Source organism: Pongo abelii, chromosome 12, assembly GCF_028885655.2.
Source record: "Pongo abelii isolate AG06213 chromosome 12, NHGRI_mPonAbe1-v2.0_pri, whole genome shotgun sequence".
NCBI lineage: Eukaryota > Metazoa > Chordata > Mammalia > Primates > Hominidae > Pongo > Pongo abelii.
This window is the reverse complement of record NC_071997.2, coordinates 27,005,067-27,024,463: the sequence shown is the minus strand read 5'-3', so window position 1 is coordinate 27,024,463 and position 19,397 is coordinate 27,005,067. Positions and strand designations below refer to the sequence as shown.

The following is a 19,397-nucleotide window of genomic DNA, read 5'->3' as shown; positions in this document are numbered from 1 at the left end:
CATAAAGCCCATGCTGGAAGGTTGTGGGTTTACGGGAACCAGCACAAGGAACACCTGGCCTGCCCAGGGTGGAAAACAGCTTAAAGGCATTCTTAAGTGACAAACAATAGCATGAGTGATCTGTGCCTTAAGGACATGCTCCTGCTGCAGTTAACTAGCCCAACCTATTCCTTTAATTCGGCCCATCCCTTTGTCTCCCATAAGGGATAGTTTTAGTTAATTTAATATCTATAGGAACAATGCTAATGACTGGTTTGCTGTTAATAAATATGTGGGTAAATCTTTGTTCAGGGCTCTCAGCTCTGAAGGTTGTGAGACCCCTGATTTCCCACTTCACACCTCTATATTTCTGTGTGTGTGTCTTTAATTCCTCTAGCACTGCTGGGTTAGGGTCTCCCCGACCGAGCTGGTCTCAGGAAAGCACTGATCTTCCTTCAGGCCAATTAATTAGAGGTCTTTTTATAGACATTACACACACAATGCATATATAATAAGAGTAGCAAGAGAAAATGGAGAAAAAGAATTTAGTCAACTGAGAAAAAACCCTTTTCCAGCAAAACAAGATCCAAGAAAAGAAAAACATAATGGCCTTTTAAATATACCTATAACTTGGATATCCACTTTTAATTAAGCTGAGCGCTCTTTAAGAAAATCCTTTTAACTCCCTTATTACCTGACTTTAGCCCTGCCACCTCCCTTATTACCTGACTTTAGCCCTGCCAAGTGGCCAATATTTCTGGCTTTCAAATATTACTGAAAATAACCTTGCAGGTGAAACCAACAAGCCTCAATTAAGACTATGATTTAACTGTGAGTATATGAGGTATTTTCAAAAGGGGTAAGCAGTTCTCACAAAATTTAGAACCTTTAAAGATGACCCAGAGAAAGGAAGATTTAAGAAAAAGCCTAGACGTTGTTCATGGAGAAGAAGAGTCAGCAAATGGCAAAAGTCACACAGGTATCAACCTTAAAGTACTCAGTCCCTAAGCCAGGATTGAACCCCGGCCACCATTGGAAAATGGCGGAGGCTAAACAAAGCATTGCCACGTGGTTACAGGCCAGCTTCCAAGGGCATAAAGCAAGATGGAAGCCTTCAGCAAAGTTTGCTACAGACAATTCACAAAGGCGTGCAAAGCACACCAGATTGGCTACAGCTTAAGACCAACCTCACAAATCCTTTTTCATAATCAAAACTTTGCAGAGACTATAAACAGGGATCCTTCTCATTCCTGGCCTAGTAAAACGTCTTTGAAAAGGAAGAAAAAACAAAAAACCCCCTCTCACTTAAAAGTTTACTGCTGACAGGGTAGAGAAAAGGAAAAAAAAGTTTAAAGTGCAGGGTTGGAAAGATGCCTGGGGGAAGAACCTCTTATTCTTATACAAACGGGTTCCTAGCCCTGGCCTGGAGAAGGGCAGGGGAGTCCCCTTTTGCCCATTCATCCCTTGAGCCTGCAGCCATTGGGGTGGGCTCGTGCACAGTTTCCTCTATCTCAGAAGAAGTCTGAGGACAAAAAGGCTTAGAAGTGAAAGGGAAAAAGAATTTTTGGTTCACATCTTACCCCTCCTCAAGCCCCACGTCTGGGCGCCAAAATATTGCAGAACTTTGCTCCTTAATTCAACTAAAACTGGATTCTTGTCACACGACCAGAAAAATTTAGGCACATGGACACATGGAAGGGTGAGTAGAGCAGGATTTTACTGGGCAAAAAGGGAAAAAAAAAAGAAAAAAAAAAACTCAGCAAAGCGAGATGGAGTCCTGCTAACAGGCCCACCACCTCACGGATTGAATCCTAGGCCACCAAACAGAAACTGAAGAGTCCAGGCTTCTCCTGGCTGCAAAAGGCCCAAACTTCCCCCGGCTCCACCCGGTTCTCTCAGTGCACAGGCCAGTGGTAAGTTCTCTGGGGACACTCCCTCTTATCCTCCCCCTGCATCTATCAATAGCAAAACCTCTGGAAGCAGATAAAGCAGTGTTTAGAGAACAATTTATAGTTGGGAAAAACTGTATTATAATAAAAAAGGAAAAGCCGGATGTGGTGGCTCCTGCCTGTAATACCAGATACTCCACAGGCTGAGGCAGAAGTATGGCTTGAGCCTAGGAGTTTCAGGCTGCAGTGAGCTATAATGGTGCCACTGCACTCCAGCCTGGGTGACAAAGCAAGACCCTACCTCTAAAAATAAATAAATAAACAAAGATCTAAAATCAATAACCTAAGTATACCCCCTAAGAAATAGGAAAATAGGCCAAACATGGTGTAATCCCAGCACTTTGGGAGGCAGAGGTGGTTGGATCGCTGAAACCCGGGAGTTCCAGACCAGCTTGGGCAGCATGGCAAAACCCCTTCTCTACAGAACAATACAGAAAAGTTAGCTGAGTGTAGTAGTGCAACCCTGTAGTCCCAGCTTCTAGTCAGGCTGAGGTGGGAGAATTGCTTGAGCCTGGGAGGTCGAGGCTGCAGTGAGCTGTGATCTCACCACTGCACTCAGGCCTGGGCAACAGAGAAAGACTCTGACAAAAAAAAAAAAAAAGAAAGAAAGAGAGAGGGAGGGAGGGAGGAAAAAAAGAAGGAAGGAAGGAAGGGAAAAAAGGAAGGAAGACAGAACAAAACAAATTAAATCCAAAGCAAGTATAAGTAATGAAATAATAAACATTTGAATGGAAACGAATGAAATACAGAATAGAAAAATAGAGAAAATCAACAAAACCAGTTGTTGATTCTTTGAAAATATCAACAATTTTGATGAATCTTCAGCTAGTCTGACTAACAAAAAAGGAGAGAGAAGATTCAAATTACTAAAATTAGAACTGAGAGAGGAGACTTCACTACTGACCTTACATAGAATAACAACATTTATAAAGAAAACTCTAAATAACTGTATGCCAACAAACTACATAGCTTAGAGGAAATGGAGAAATTCCTGGAAACAAAAGCAAATTAACAAAACCAGCTCATGAAGAAACAGAAAATATGAGTAGACTTATAACAAGACAAAAATAATTGAATTAGTAACTTCAGAACGTCCTATAAACAAAACTCAGCTATGGACATCTTCACTAGTGAATTTTAACAAATATATAAGAATCCTTACAAACTCTTACAGAAATTAAAAGAAGAGAGAACATTTCCAAACTTACTTATGAGGCCTGTATAAGCCTGATACCAAAACGATAGACATCACAATAAAAAGAAAACCACAGAGTAACATTTCTTATTAATGTAGACGTGAAAATCCTCCAAAACTACTAGCAAATTGAATCTAGTAACACATGAAAATGATTACACACCATGACCAAGTGGAACTATCCCTGGAATACAGGTTAGTTTAACATTGGAAAATTAATTAATCAATTAATGACAATCAATTAATGTAATATGCCATATTAATAAAATAAAAGATAAAAACATAATTATATCACTAGACACAGAAAAATCATTTGACAAAATTCAACATCCAATATTCAAGAAACTAAGAATAGACAAAGAAACTAACAAAGAATATTTTACAAAAAAACACCGACAAATCCTACAGCTAATATTATACTTAACTGATGAAAGTCTGATTACTTTACCACTAAGACCAGTAACAACATAAGGATACCCACTTTTGCCACTCCATGCAGCATTGTGCTGGCAGTTCTAGCTAGGGCAAGTAGGCAAAGAAAATAAAATACAGGCATCTAAACTTAAAAAGAAGACATTAAACTATATTTATTAGTAGATGACACAATCTTGTGTATAGATTCATGTATACAAGCTACTTGTACATAGGTGCATTTCTGTATCCATAATCTTGTATATAGAAAATCTTAAGGAATTCACCAAAAAGAAAACACTGGAACTAACAAACCAGTTCAGTAAGGATGCAGGATTCAAGACTGTCATTTCTAGTTTATAGAAATATTTCTATAAATTAGCAGGGAACAATCTGAACATGAAATTAAGAAAACTCCATTTAGAATAGCATCAAAAACAATAAAATACTTAGGAATATATTAAGAAAAGAAATAAATCCAAAATTTGTACACTGAAAATCCAAAAACTTGTACACTGTTGAAAAAAATTAAAGAAAACCCAAGTAAATAGAAACACATTTGTGTTAAAGAATCAGAAGACTATATATTTTATTTTATTTTATTTTATTTTATTTATTTATTTGAGATGGAGTCTCGCTCTGTCGCCCAGGCTGGAATGCAGCAGCATGATCCCGGCTCACTGCAACCTCCACCTTCCAGGTTCAAGCAATTCTCCTGCTTCAGCCTCCCGAGTAGCTGGAACTACAGGCATGCACCACCACACTTAATTTTTGTATTTTTGGTACAGACAAGGTTTCACCATGTTGGCTAGGCTGACCTCAAACCCCTGACCTCAAGTGATCTGCCCACCTCAACCTCCCAAAGTGCTGGGATTACAGGTGTGAGCCACCGTGCCCAGCCAGAAGACTATATATTTTAAGATGGCAATATTTCCCCCAACTTGATCTAAAATTCAAAGCAATCTGTATTAAAATCCAAGCTGGTTTCTTTGTAGAAATTGGCAAGCTGATCTAAAATTTATATGGAAATGCAAGAGACCCAGAATAACCAAAACAATCTTGAAAAAGAATAAAGTTAGAGGACTTATGCTTCCCAGTTTCAAATCTGCAGTAGTCAAGACAGTATGTCACTGATGCAAGAATAGAAATGACGATCAGTGGAATAGAATTGAGGGTCTGGAAATAAGCCCTCACATTTATAGTCAGTTGATTTTTGATGGGGATGCCAAGACAATTCAACGCAGAAAATAATAATTGAGCATCTTATATGAATTTTGGGTATTTGTGTATCTTTTTTTTGAGAAATAGCTATTCAGATTTTTTGCCTGTTTTTAAATTGTATTATTTGTATTATTGAGTTATAAGTGTTCTTTAGATATTCTGCATACAAATCCCTTCTCAGATATATGATTTACAAATTTTTCTCCCATTCTCTGGGGTGCTTTGTAATTTTTTGATGCATCTTTTGAAAAACAAAAGTTTTTAATTTAATAGTGTCTAAATTGTCTATTTTTTATTTTGTTGGTTGTGCTTTTTGTGTCATATCTAAAAAGCCACTGCCTATTCAAAGGTCACAAAGATATATGCCAATGTTTTCCTCTAAGAATTTTATAGTTACATGAGATATATGATCTATTTTGAGCTAATTTTTGAATATGGTGTGAGGTAAGGGTACAACTTCATGCTTGTCTTCTAGATAGCCAGCTGTTCCAGCATTGTTTGTTTAACAGACTATTCTTTCTTCCATTGAATTCCAGTGACACTCTTGCCAAAAATCAACTGACCGTAAATATGAGGGCTTATTTCTAAATTCCCAATTGTATTCCAATGATCTGTACATTTTTTCTTATTCTAGTATCACACTATCTTGATTACTAGCTTTGTAGTAAAATTTGAAATCAGGAAGTGTGAATCCTCTCACTTTGTTATTTTTCAAGATTGCTTTGGTTCTTCTGCGTCCCTAGAATTTCCAAATGAAATTTAGCATCAGCTTAATAATTTCTGCAAAGAAGCCAGGTAGAATTTTATTAGGAAATGTGTTGAGTCTAAATAAGTCCAGGAAATATTGTCATCTTAAAAATACTAGGTCTTCTAATCCATAAACATAGATGTCTTTCCATTTACTTATATCTTTTAAAATTTCTTTCAACAATGTTTTATAATTTTCAGAGTATAGCTTTTGCATTTTTTTGTTAACTTTATTCCCATTGTATTATTATTATTATTTTTTGAAACGGAGTCTCCCTCTGTTGCTCAGGCTGGGGTGCAGTGTTGTGATCTCTGTTCACTGCAACCTCTGCCTCCCGGGTTCAAGCAATTCTCCTGCGTCAGCCTCCTGAGTAGCTGGGATTGCAGGCACCCACCACCACACCCGGCTAATTTTTGTTTTGTTTTTGTTTTTAGTAGAGACAAGGTTTCTTGATGTTGGCCAGGCTGGTCTTGAACTCATGACCTCTAGTGATCGGCCAGCCTCGTCCTCCCAAAGTGTTGGGGTTATAGGCATGAGCCACTGCGTCCTGCCCCATTTTACTCATTTTGAGGCATTGCAAATGAAATTGTTTTCTTTGTTTTTTGTTTTTGTTTTTGTTTTTGTTTTTTTTGAGACAGAGTCTCACTCCATCACCCAGGCTAGAGTGCAGTGGCACATCTCCGCTCACTGCAACCTCTGCCTCCCAAGTTCAAGCAATTCTCCTGCCTCAGCCTCCCGAGTAGCTGTGATTACAGGTGTGCACCACCATGCCTGGCTAATTTTTGTATTTTTAGTAGATATGAGGTTTCATCATGTTGGCCAGGCTGATCTCAAACTCTTGACCTCAGGTGATCCACTTGCCTCAGCCTCCTAAAGTGCTGGGATTACAGGTGCAAGCCACTGCACTAGGCTAAAATTGTTTTCTTAATTTTCTTCTTTGTTTGTTCATTCCTACTGTATGAACACATAGTAGATTTTTGTATATTGGTCTTGTATCCTACAACATTGCTAAACCCATTTGTTAGTTCTCAAAGCTTTTTACTGGATATTTAGAGTTGTCTGTATATGAGATCATGGCATCTGCAGCTAGAGACTTCTTTCTTTCTTTGAAATCTGGATACCTTTTATTTATTTAGTTTTTCCTAATTGTGCTGGCTAGAACCTCCAATACAATGTTGAATAAAGTGGTGGGAGTGGTCATCCTTTTCTTATTTCCAATCTTAGCACAAAAGCCTTCAACTTTTCACCAGTAAGTGTAATGTTAGCTGTAGGTTTTTCATAGATGCCTTTTACGAGGTTAAGGAAGTTCCCTTCTATTCCTAGTTTTTGAGTGTTTTTATCATCAAGAGTTGAATTTTGTCAAATTATTTTGAGATAATCATGTGGTTTATTTCCTTAATTCTATTGATAAGATGTATCATATTAATTTATTTTCTGATATAAAATCAACATTATATTCTTAGGATAAATCCCATTTGATTATCGTTGTAATCCTTTTTATATATTACTGGATGTGGGCTGGGCATAGTGGCTAATGCCTGCAATCCCAGCACTTTGGGAGGCTGTGGCGGGAGGATCACTTAAGGCCAGGAGTGTGAGACCAGCCTGGGCAACAAAACAAGACCTCCGTCTCTACACAAATTTTTACCAAAAAAATTAGCTGAGTGTGGTGGCACACACCCGTAGCCCCAGCTACTCAAGAGGCTGAGATGGAAGCATCAATTGAACCCAAGAGTTTGAAGCTACAGTGAGCTATGATTGTGCCACTGCACTCCAGCCTGCACAACAGAGACCATGTCTGAAAAAACAAACCCCAAAACTCCAGAAAATCAAAAACATATATATTGCTAGATTTAATTTGCTAGTATTATGTTGAAAATTTTTACATTTATATGCACAAGAGATATTAGTGTGCAAGTTTATTTTCCTGTACGTACTTGTTCAGTTTCAGTATCAGGATAACACAAGCCTCATAGAATGTATTGAGATGTGTTCCCTCCTCTTCTATTTTTGGAAGAATTTGTTGGGAAATGGTATTAATTCATCTTTAAATGTTGGTATAATTCGCTAGTAAAGTCATCTATGCCTGGGTTTTTCTTTGTAGATAGTGTTTAAATTACTGTTTCAATGTTTTTACTTATTATAGATGTATTCAGGTTTTCTGCTTATTCTTGAGTCAGTTTTGGTAGCCGGTATCATTCTAGAAACATGTCCATTTCATTTAGGTCATCTAATTTGTTGGCATACATCTGTTCATAGTATTTCCTTATATTCCTTTTTATTTCTGTAAGGTGGGTAGTAATATACCCTATTTTATTTCTGATTTTAGTAATATGAGTCTTAGTCCTCTTTTCTTGATCAGTCTAGCTAAACATTTTTCAATTTTATTGATCATTTCAAAGAAGCAACTTTTTGTTTCATTGATAATTGTTATTATCTTTCTATAATGTATTTCATTAATTTCTGCTATAGTCCTTATTTCCTTCCTTCTGCTTGTTTTGGGTTTTTGCTCTTTTTTTTCGCTGTCTTAAGGTGGAGTGTTAGGTTGTTGATTTGAAATATTTCTTTTCTTCTCTTAAAGTAGGCATGTATAAGTTTCTCCCTAACTGCTGCATTAACTGAGTCTCATGTTTTTCTATGGTGTGTATTCATTTTTATTCATCTGTAATATTTTCTATTAATAATTTCCTTTGTGGTTTTTTTCAGTGACGTATTGGTTTTTTCAGAGCATGTTTTTAAATTTTTATGTATTGGTGAATTTTCCAATTTATTTCTATTATTAAATGCTGTCTGTGTTTTTATGCTTCTAGCATGAAAAAACTGCTTTAGTATTTCTTGTAGGAAAAAGTTGTGCCAGCAATGAATTATCTGACTTTTTGTTTATCTGGGTATGTTTTTATTTCACCTTTGTTTTTAATTTTTAATTTTTTTTTTGAGATGGAGTCTTGCTCTGTCACCCAGGCTGAAATGCAGTGGCACAATCTTGGCTCACTGCAACCTCTGTCTCCTGGGCCCAAGCGATTCTCCTGCCTCAGCTTCCTGAGTAGCTGAGATTATAGGCGTGCACCACCATGTCTGGCTAATTTTTTGTATTTTTTGTAGAGATGGGGTTTCACTGTGTTGGCCAGGCTGGTCTAGAACTCCTGACCTCAGGTGATCCACCTGCCTCAGCCTCCCAAAGTGCTGGGATTACAGATGTGAACCACTGCATCTGGCTATTTCACCTTTATTTTTGAAAGATAGTTTTTCTGGATATGAGTCTTGGCTGTTTGGTGGGGGGGCACTTTCAATATGCTATCCCACAGCCTCCTGTCCTCCATAATTTATTATAAGAAATCAGATGTCATTCTTATTAGGGTTTCTTTGTATGTGACAAGTCATTTTCTCTTGCCACTTTCAAAATTTTCCTTTTGTCTTTTATTTTCAGCATTTTTACTATGATGCATTTGTACATGGGGATCTCTTTGCATTTATTCTACTTAGAGTTGGTTGATCTTGGATGGGTAGAATTTTTCTGCTCCTTTCTCTCCTCTCCTTCTGTTACTCCAATTAAGTGTATGTTGATATGCTTAATGGTGTCCCATATTTCTTAAAGATTTTGTTTCTTTTTCTTCATTCTTTATTCTCTATTTTGGATTTCATACTCTCTATTGATCTATCTTCAATTATGCTGTTCTTTTCTTCTGCCAGTTCACATCTATAGTTGAGCCCTTTTAGTGATTTTTTCATGTCAATTACTGTACTTTTTAATGCCAGAATTTTAATTTTTTTTAAATAAAGTCTCTTTATTGATATTGTCTGTTTGATGAAACATTGTCATAATCTTTTTTTACTTCTTTAAGCCTGGTTTGCTTTAGTTCTTTGAACACATTTGTAATGATAGACTTAAAGTCTTTGTCTGTTCAATTCAATCTGGGCCCTCTCCTAGGCGGTTTCCATTGCCTGTTTTTTTCCCCATGTGTGTGTCACACTTTGTTTCTGTGGGTATAGGTTTCATGTGCATCCCTGTGAAGAGACCACCAAACAGGCTTTGTGTGAGCAACATGGCTGTTTATTTCACCTGGGTGCAGGTGGGCTGAGTCCGAAAAGAGAGTCAGCGAAGGGAGATGGGGTGGGGCCGTTTTATAGGATTTGGGTAGGTAAAGGAAAATTACAGTCAAAGGGGGGTTGTTCTCTGGCGGGCAGAGTGGGGGTCACAAGGTACTCAGTGGGAGAGCTTTTGAGCCAGATGATCCAGGAGAAGGAATTTCACAAGACAATGTTATCGGGTAAGGCAGGAACAGGCCATTTTCACTTCTTTTGTGGTGGAATGTCATCAGTTAAGGCAGGAACAGGCCATTTTCACTTCTTTTGTGGTGGAATGTCATCAGTTAAGGCAGGAACCAGCGATCTGGATGTGTACGTGCAGGTCACAGGGGATATAATGGCTTAGCTTGGGCTCAGAGGCCTCACAATAGGAACTGAAAGAAACAATTGTTTATGATGCAGAACACTCTACAGGGCCCTGTTATTTATATCAAAACCTGATGCTTGGAAACTTTTGGTTTTATTTTCAGTCATCCTTCATCAGGATTATGTGAAGAAAATGGATTTTAATCACATTTCTCTCCTTTGATATTGGCTGTCTTCTTTGATTGCTTTGACCCAACTATTGGTTGGGTCTGGAACTGCCTCATCTTGGAACTCCTCAGTTTGAGTGGTTGACGCTCACTCTGCTCAAGGAGAAGCTTCCTGGATGTGAGCTTCCTCTAATCCTTCTTTCTTTGCCTATTCTTATAGTATTGCTTCTGAAATATGTTTACTCCATGGCACACAGATGATGTATATTTGTCTAGCATCCTAGGGTAAATGAAAAAATCCACTTGTAGCTTGAGGTGTCCTGCTTGGGGATTCTGACCCAAGTGTCTCCAGTACACCAGATGATAAGTTCTACCCTGGCCCAAGATAAAGTTTTAGGTGTAGGGGAGAGGGACAAGGAAATTACTCAGTCCACTTTTGGTGTAAGCCTTCAGCCAGATATCCAGAATACATGAGTTAAGCTTACAAACACCCAGATTCACTCCCTACCCTTCAGAGGCCAACTCCTGAAAACTACATCACCTAGGCTTCTTTGTCAACTGTCTTCTGGCTGGATTTAGCCAATGGGATGCATTAATGGGAGACTGTGGAGCAGAAGGAAGGGAAAGGCAGCTGTCTCCCTCTGGCCTACCCCTTGGGTGTCATTCTCGTGTTACTGGAAATGGCCCCATCTCCTTGGTCAGTCCTGCTCCCTCTGTGCAGTCTCTGTTGTGATTCCAGCTCCTGTCAGACACCTGTGACCCCTGGGTTTTATTAATCCCATCACCTCCTTGCATCCCTTGAGCTTTTAGGCATGCTGCATTTGCTAATATCTGTGTTGCTTTATGATTCTTTGTTTGGATTTTCAGCAACTCTATCAAATAATTAGTTCCCCATTAATTTCACTCTATTGAATATCTGATGTGGGCTGTTTTCCTGACTGCATTCTGACTCAGACAGCATGCTAACAGCATATACGTGGCCTTACAAATATCCCCAGCTGGTAAAAAATGATATTCATTGGATTGACCTTATTTCCTGTGGACAGATCTTCATCATAAACCTGTGGCAGCAGGAGGCAGCTAGTACAGAATTTGGGAGCCCGAGTCCTGGCCAAGCATTATTTACCTGGCCAATAATGGGGAAGAACAGAGATTTGGAAGAACAGAACATAGCTGCCTGGCAACCCCCTACTCATCCTTTAAAATCCAAATGTCTTCACTCTTGGTCACTGGCCTTTTTTCCTCCCACTTCCTTCAGGCTGAATCAGTTCCTCCCTCATCTGTATTCCCAAAACAGTTTTCATAAGTATACTATAGCACTTTTTTGCATTGGAGTCACGTGTGGACCTATTTCCCCTATTAGTTTGCTGAGGGCAGGAACCTGGTCTCAGTCAACTCTACTTCCAGTGCCTTGCTCAGAGTCCAATGCCTGGCACATAGAAGGCAATGACACGGTTTCACTGAATTCAGTGTTTCCCTAACCTGGCTGCATATTGGGATCACTTAGAAATATTTTTAACATGTTGGTTGTCCAGTCTTCACCCCAGGCTAATTAAATCAGCATCTCTGAAGACGGGGTCCTAAGCACTGGAATTTTTAAATGACCCCCTGGGTGAATTTTTGTGATTCTGGGATTATGAGCTGGTGGTTTAGCTGATTGCTTTACCTTAGCACACTTCTTCTTGCTGATGAGTCCTGGCATAAAGCCCAAATTCCTCTACAATTTAATTCAATTAAGTAAATATATTTGAGTGCCCACTCTGTGCCAGCCACTGTGCAAACAGATGCTTGCTACTTAAAGTGTGCTCTGTGAACCAGCAGCATCAGCATCACCAGGGAACCTAGAAATATGGAATGCCAGGTCCAGGCCTACTGAGTCAGAATCTGCATTTAACATGATCCCCAAATGATCTGCATGCACATTAAGGTCTAAGAAACCGTGCTGTAGATATCAAACAAATGTCCAGTTGCTTGCACACTGTGAATTGTATTTCCTTTCTCAATCATTCTGCTTTACTTACTACCCTTAAAAAGGTGTCATATTATATTCTCTTCTCCAGCTAAAATGGACTGTCTAGTGTGAAGCAGGTTGAGACTAGGGAGGGATGAAATGAGATAGTGGATAGAGGATTCCCTGGGTGTGGACGGAAGAGGGAAGGTGTGGTTGGCCGTTGGAAAGATGGAAGCATTTCTTGGTACATTGAGGATCAGGATATGGGAGTCTTTGGGATGGGATGTTTGGTAAGGATGACTCCTGTTTCTAATATTGCCAATTCCTTAGGAAAGATTCAGGTATACTAGAGGAATCCTCAGGCCTGTGTGTTGGAGGGCTGGAGCAGATCTGATTGCCAGAGCAGGCTGGCATTAATGCCTTCCAAGATAGAGTAAATAAAGCAGCTTCTTTCACCTCATGCTCTTAGGACCAAGGAACAGAGGGACATTTTTAAGGGCTGGCCCATTGGACATCACAAGTTACCCACAAAGGTAACATTTTAAAAATTCTCTTAACTTCACAAATATTTAAAGCCTAATTCTCCTCACAGTGATTTCAGATTCTGTTGACTGCTATCTGTTGCCAGAGATGTGGTGCACACCTCAATCAAACACGTGTGTATGTGAATAACAAACACAACTTTCAGGGGCAATACTTTAAAGAATGGTGCCAGTGCGATCTGTTGTTTTCTATTGTAGTCTCCTAAAACTTATCATTGGATTGATTTCATCACTCAATAATGAATTGCAGCCCATAATTTGAAAAAACAATGTTTTCCACAGAATCATAGTAAATTTGCAAGGAAAGCAGTTGGACACATTCAGCTTGAACTTGTCAAGCTGACCCTACTCCTTTTAGCATAATTTAGCCTGGAATCCTTACCTGGCTTCAAAGCTGTATGCTCTGGACACATACATGATTTCATCTTGCTAAGCCTCAATTCCCCATCTGAATGTGGGTATAATTATATCCCCCCCCCATTCATCCTCCCCACATCTCTCCCCTACCCGAGGACACCCCTGGCCATCCCACAGGTAGTAATAACTGCTAGGTCTCTGGACCCAAGGTGTTATGTGTGGTGATGGGCAGAGTACACCATCAGAGCCTGAGGATGACGACAGCACCCTCAGGAGCCTTGCAGCTCAGGAGGCAGATTTGGAAATGACAATATATAAAAATATAACCCTTACTCACTGGCACAGGAAGGAAAATGTTTCCTTCCATATTCAGATCTTTTTTACAACTTTATTAAGGTGAAATTGATATATAAAAAACTGCAAATATTTAATGTGTACAATTTGATGAATTTGGACTTATGCAGGCACCTGTGATACCATCACCACAATCAAGGTAATAAACATATTCATCACCTCCAAAAGCTTTCTAGTGTTCCTTGGCTTAGAAAAAAAGTTTTTGGATATCTGCAGAGAGAAAAAAGCAAGGACAGTAATATGGTTTGGCTGTGTCCCCACCCAAATGTCATCTTGAATTGTAACTCCCATAATTCCCACACGTTGTGGGAGGAACCCAGTGGGAGGTGATTGAATTATGAGGGCGGATCTTTCCTGTGCTGTTCTCATGATAGTGAATGAGCCTCACGAGATCTGATGGTTTTAAAAATGGGAGTTTTCCAGCACAAGCTCTCTTCTTTTGTCTGCTGCCATATGAGACGTGCCTTTCACCTGCCACTGTGATTGTGAGGCCTCCCCAGCCATGTGGAACTGTAAGTCCAATAAACCTCTTTCTTTTGTAAATTGCCCAGTCTCAGGTATATCTTTATCAGCAGTGTGAAAACGGACTAATACAGGCAAATATTATAAAAAGTTACCAGCAAATATCAAATGTCATTGGCTTTACACAGTGAAGGTTTATTTCTTAATTATATCACAGTCTCATGGGTGGCAGTAATGGCTCAGAGATCCAGGCTCTTGTTTTTTTTTTTTTTTTTTGTACAAATTTATGGGGCACATGTGCAGTTTTGTTACATGCATAGATTGCATGGTGGTCAGGTCAGGGCTTTTAGGTTATCTATCACCTGAATAATGTGCATTGTACCCATTAACTAATTTCTCATCATGCACTCCTCTCCTTCTGATCCAGGTTCTTTAAGTCAAGGCTTGCACAGCCACTGCAAATGAGGAGAAAATCATGGGACAGTCACACTCAGACACTGACACCACTTCTGCTCACCTGATCAGCCTAACTGCAACGGTGGCTGGTAGGTAAGGAGGCCATGGTGTGGTGAGAGGAGGGTGAGTCCCTCACTGCCTCACCTAGAGGTGAGGAAGAAGAGAAGGTGATGTAACCATCACCCTATCACCAAAAGCCAGCCCACTCACCAAGAAGGAAAAACACACCGAAGTTCCTTTATTATTAGCCATTGGATCTTAAATCCTACAAACGATGTCAGTGGCATTCTTGCTTTGGCATTTTGACTTATTACTGAAAATAATGTGCTAAAAAGACCAAACCATGCCTCACTGACAGCCCCCTGAAAGCTGAGGTTTGCATGGAGAAGAGCTGTTGCATCCCACTCTAACTAGTTATATCTGTCTTTGACTCCTGTTCCCATACCCAGGGGGAGGTAATGGGTGGGAAGATGTGCACAGCTCAGCCCAACCCTTCCCTTATGCTGGAAAACCACTCCAGGCACTGGCAAAAGTGTTCTTGGAATTCTCTTCCCTGATTATTAGCCTGTCTTTGTATATAACAGTCACGCGCACAAGATTTCTCTCCTCTGATTCAGTTAGGAAAGATATGGACTGTGCTTAAATCCAACATTGGCAAGTCATATGTATGAATAAAATTTGCATAACCACCCAAAATGGATGGAAAAATTAAATCATTCTGTCAAATCAAACTTTGTTGTCTGGGTCTAAGATTTACAACTGCTGCCGTCAACTATGAAGAGCTGGTCCACATGGCTCAGTGGCTATACCAGAACCCATGGCAAACGGCCATCCAAATGACTTGTAATGTGTCATTCATAACTGTCTAGTCTTAAGCAATTTCACTGAGAGTATAAGATTTCTGTTAACATATGAATTAAAATTTAATTTTAACACTTGAAAGTATATCTGAAGTTAAAAAAATTTCCAAAATTTAAAAAAATCTTGAAATTCTCATCTTACAATCATTGCCTTGGTGACACAGAACTAGGATTATTTCAAAGGAACTGTCAAAAGAGCTTTGAATTTTTTTTTTTTTTTTTTTTTTTGAGACAGGGTTTCACTTTTATCCCCCGGGCTAGAGTACAATGGGTGATCTGGGCTCACTGCAATCTCCACCTCCTGGGCTCAAGCGATTCTCTTGCCCCAGACTCCTGAGTAGCTGGGACAACAGGCACATGCTACTGTACCCGGCTTATTATTATTATTATTTGAAGACAGGGTTTCATTCTCTTATCCAGGCTGGAGTGCAGTGGTGCGATCTCTGCCCACTGCAACCTCTGCCTCCCCAGTTCAAGCGATTCTCGTACCTCGGCTTCCTGAGTAGCTGGGATTACAAGTGTGTGCCACCACACCCAGCTAATTTTTGTACTTTTAGTAGAGTTGGGGTTTCACCATGTTGGCCAGGCTGGTTTCGAACTCCTGACCTCAAGTGATCTGCCTGCCTCAGCCTCCCAAGGTGCTGGGGTTACAGGTGTGAGTCACCATGTCCGGCCTGAAATACACGCTTTTTTTTTTTGAGATGGAGTCTCACTTTCGTAGCCTAGGCTGGAGTACAGTGGCACAATCTTGGCTCACCACAACCTCTGCCTCTTGAGTTCAAGTGACTCTCCTGCCTCAGCCTCCCGAGTAGCTGGGATTACAGGCACACACCACCATGCCTGGCTAATTTTTGTATTTTTAGTAGAGACAGGGTTTCACCATGTTGGCCAGGCTGGTTTCGAACTCCTGACCTCGGGTGATCTCCCGCCTTGGCCTCCCAAAGTTCTGGGATTACAGACATAAGCCACCATGTCCAGCCCATGCTTCCTTTTTAAAAAGAGCTTATCCTCAGTATCTTAAGCCATCATTGTCTGGGAGGCGGTGAGCTTCAGGGTTGCCACACATTTAATGATGCTGTCATCAGATTCTTGTCAACTACAGCTGCCACTGTGTAACAGTTACTAGACACAAAACCTGGTTTCTGGTATAACTGCCTTGTCTTAGGGACAGGCAACTTTTAAAGAGCCATGCCATGGACATGGATTTTTTTCTTAAAAGACTTACCTTGTTGTAGTCTTGTGAAATCCATTCATCATGAAATGCCTGTGTCAATGAACTGAACATGGATGTTCTGCCCAAATTTGTATGTTGAAATCCTAACCCCTAAGGTGATGATACTAGGAAGTGGGACCTTTGGAAGGTGATTAGGTTAGAAGGGTAAAGTCCCCATGAATGGGATTCATGTTCTTGTAGAAGAAGGCCCAGAGAGTTCATTCACTGCTTCTACCACGTTGAGGACACAAAGAGAAGACGCCATCTCTGACCCAGGAAGAGGCCCTCACCAGACACCGAATCTGCTGGCACCTTGATCTTGGACCTCCCAGCCTCCAGAGCTGTGAGCAACAAATTTCTCTAGGCACAGGGAGATGCAGTAGCCCTGAAGCCAGCCTGTTGGCAGCAATGTTAACCCCCCTCTAGAGCCTTGAACACAGTGCCTTTGGCTGACAAAATGTCTGGAAACATGGTACCATATCAGGGGAACCAGCCCCCGATATTTCAATGTGGGTTCTTTTCTATTTTCCCTAACTGTCAGACAGTCTGAGAAATAAAGGGAAAAAGTACAAAAGGGAGAAATTTTAAAGCTGGGTGTCCGGGGGAGACATCACATGTCAGCAGGTTCCATGCTGCCCCCTGAGCCCTAAAACCAGCAAGTTTTTATTAGCAATTTTCAAAGGGGAGGGAGTGTACGAATAGGGTGTGGGTCACAGAGATCACATGCTTCAAGGGCGACAAAAGATCACAAGGCAGAAGGTCAGGACGAGATAACAAGGTCAGGGTGAAACTAGAATTACTAATGAAGTTCCATGTCCCGCTGTGCACGCATTGTCATTGATAAACATCTTAACAGGTTCAAGAGCAGAGAACCGGTCTGACTAGAATTCGCCAGGCTGGTATTTCCTAATCCTAGCAAGCCTGGGGGCACTGCAGGAGGCCAGGGTGTGTTTCATCCCTTATCTGCAACTGCATAAGGCAGACACCCCCCAGAGCAGCCATTTTAGAGGCCCCCCTGGGAATGCATTCTTTTCCCAGGGCTGTTAATTATTAATATTCCTTACTGGGGAAAGAATTCAGTGATAATTCTCTTACCCGTTTTCAGTAATAAGAGAAATATGGCTCTGTCCTACCTGGCTCCCAGGCAGTCAGACCTAATGGTTATCTCCCTTGTTCCCTGAACATCGCTGTTATCCTGTTCTTTTTTCAAGGTGCCCAGATTTCATATTGTTCAAATGTACATGCTTTATGAACAATTTGTGCAGTTAACGCAATCATCACAGGGTCCTGAGGCGACATACATCCTCAGTTTATGAAGACGATGGGATTAAGAGATTAAAGTAAAGCCAGGCATAGGAAATTATAAGGGTATTGATTGGGGAAATGATAAATGTCCATGAAATCTTCACAATTTATGTTCAGAGATTGCAGTAAAGACAGGCATAAGAAATTATAAAAGTATTAATTTGGAGAACTAACAAATGTCCATGAAATCTTCACAATTTATATTCTTCTGTCACAGCTTCAGCAGTGACCCTCCGTTCGGGGTCCCTGACTTCCCGCAATAGTACCACTTGCTCGTTTAAATCCTCCAAATCTAACTCTCTGAGTCTGGGACTGCATGGAGGGGAGAAATATCTGAACAGTTGTGAAGATTCTGCCTAGTGTTCTGCTGCTGAAATGAGCAGGGATCCTGAGAGAATCTCAGATGGAGCAGCTCACCACACTGACAGCCACCACCCCAGGACCCGGGCACACAGTATTATTTAAATTGATATAGTATTTATTTTTCAATATGAACAGTGATAACAAACATAAAGCCATTGTTTAAAATTATGTAAAACATCCAACATAAAATAGAAGTTTCAAGTTCTTGGTAACAGTGACTCAAAATCACTAAGATTCATTAATCTGTCATGAAATAGATGCACACTTTGCTTTTGTGGAAATGAAATTCTTCAACAGTTTTAATGCATATGTGTTCCGTGATCTCTCCTTTTTTTTAATAGAAATGATCATTGCACTTGCCAGTTTTTCTTGCAACATTGTAAATCTTAAGAAGTTTTAAAGTAATTTTAATTTTGAGAAGCTATGTTCTCCACCGGCAACTGTTACTGGCTAAGTTAAATATATACTAAAGAACTCAGAAATAAATTCAATAAATATTGCTGCCAGTATGCTGCAAGTCTGGTGGGAGTCAAAACATTAGTTCTCACTAAGAACCCATGTCTCTGTTGTTATGGGAAAAGGATTAATGCAAAGCAGCCCTGTCTAGATAAGACTTTAACCTTCTGCCCTCGAGAATTGTCATAGTATATGGACCATTAGCATAGACCCTCTACTGCCATCTGCTGGAAATCTGCCATAGTAAATACCAAAAAAATCCATGATGGCGAGAATGTGTGGGACACCTCTTTACAAGGTCCCTTTTGGTCAGTGCACAACTAGAGCAACCATATGTGGCATTCCTGAATATGGTCATTAAAACAAGCTGACTCCTTCCTCTGGGTCCCAGCCAAAGAGTGATCAATCTGCTCCACTGAAGGGAATACTGTTTATGGAGGACCTAACCAGACTGTATGCAGAGGGCAATTCAAGGGATTTCCTATGGTAATTTGACTCCTTTTTTTTTTTTTTTTTTTGAGACAGTCTCACTCTGTCACCCAGGCTGGAGTGCAGTGGTGTGATTTCGGCTCACTGCAACATCTGCCCCTCTGGTTCCAGAAATTCTCCTGCCTCAGCCTTCTGAGTAACTGTGATCACAGGCACCGGCCAACACACTTGGCTAACTTTGTATTTTTAATAGAGATGGGGTTTCACCATGTTGTCCAGGTTGGTCTCGAACTCCTGACCTCAGGTGATCCACCCGCCTCAGCCTCCCAAAGTGCTGGGATTATAGGTGTGAACCACTGTGCCTGGCCCAGTTTTGACTACTTTTGATCACTCCCTTACCCAGCACTTATATAAGGGGTGACTCAGTTTTCCTGGCATATTTAGCTGGCAGAAAATATGACTGACTCTATTATATGTATATGAAATAGCATCAAATTTGAGAGCAAATATGAACACATAAAAGGAAGCTGTGGAATTACGTGAATTCTGAGGGTTTTCTTAGCTGATTTTAGTTTGCATGGACAACT

At 40.2% G+C, this 19,397-nt stretch overlaps 1 long non-coding RNA gene across 1 annotated transcript in view; it reads left to right on the top strand.

The window, feature by feature from the left end:
- Window positions 1-19,397, top strand: part of LOC129057499 (uncharacterized) — a 29,696-nt gene that overhangs the window by 7,441 nt on the left and 2,858 nt on the right. Inside the window, exon 2 of the long non-coding RNA XR_008522069.1 lies at window positions 14,156-14,273. This is a non-coding gene — a long non-coding RNA (uncharacterized LOC129057499). The remainder of the gene's footprint in view (window positions 1-14,155; window positions 14,274-19,397) is intronic.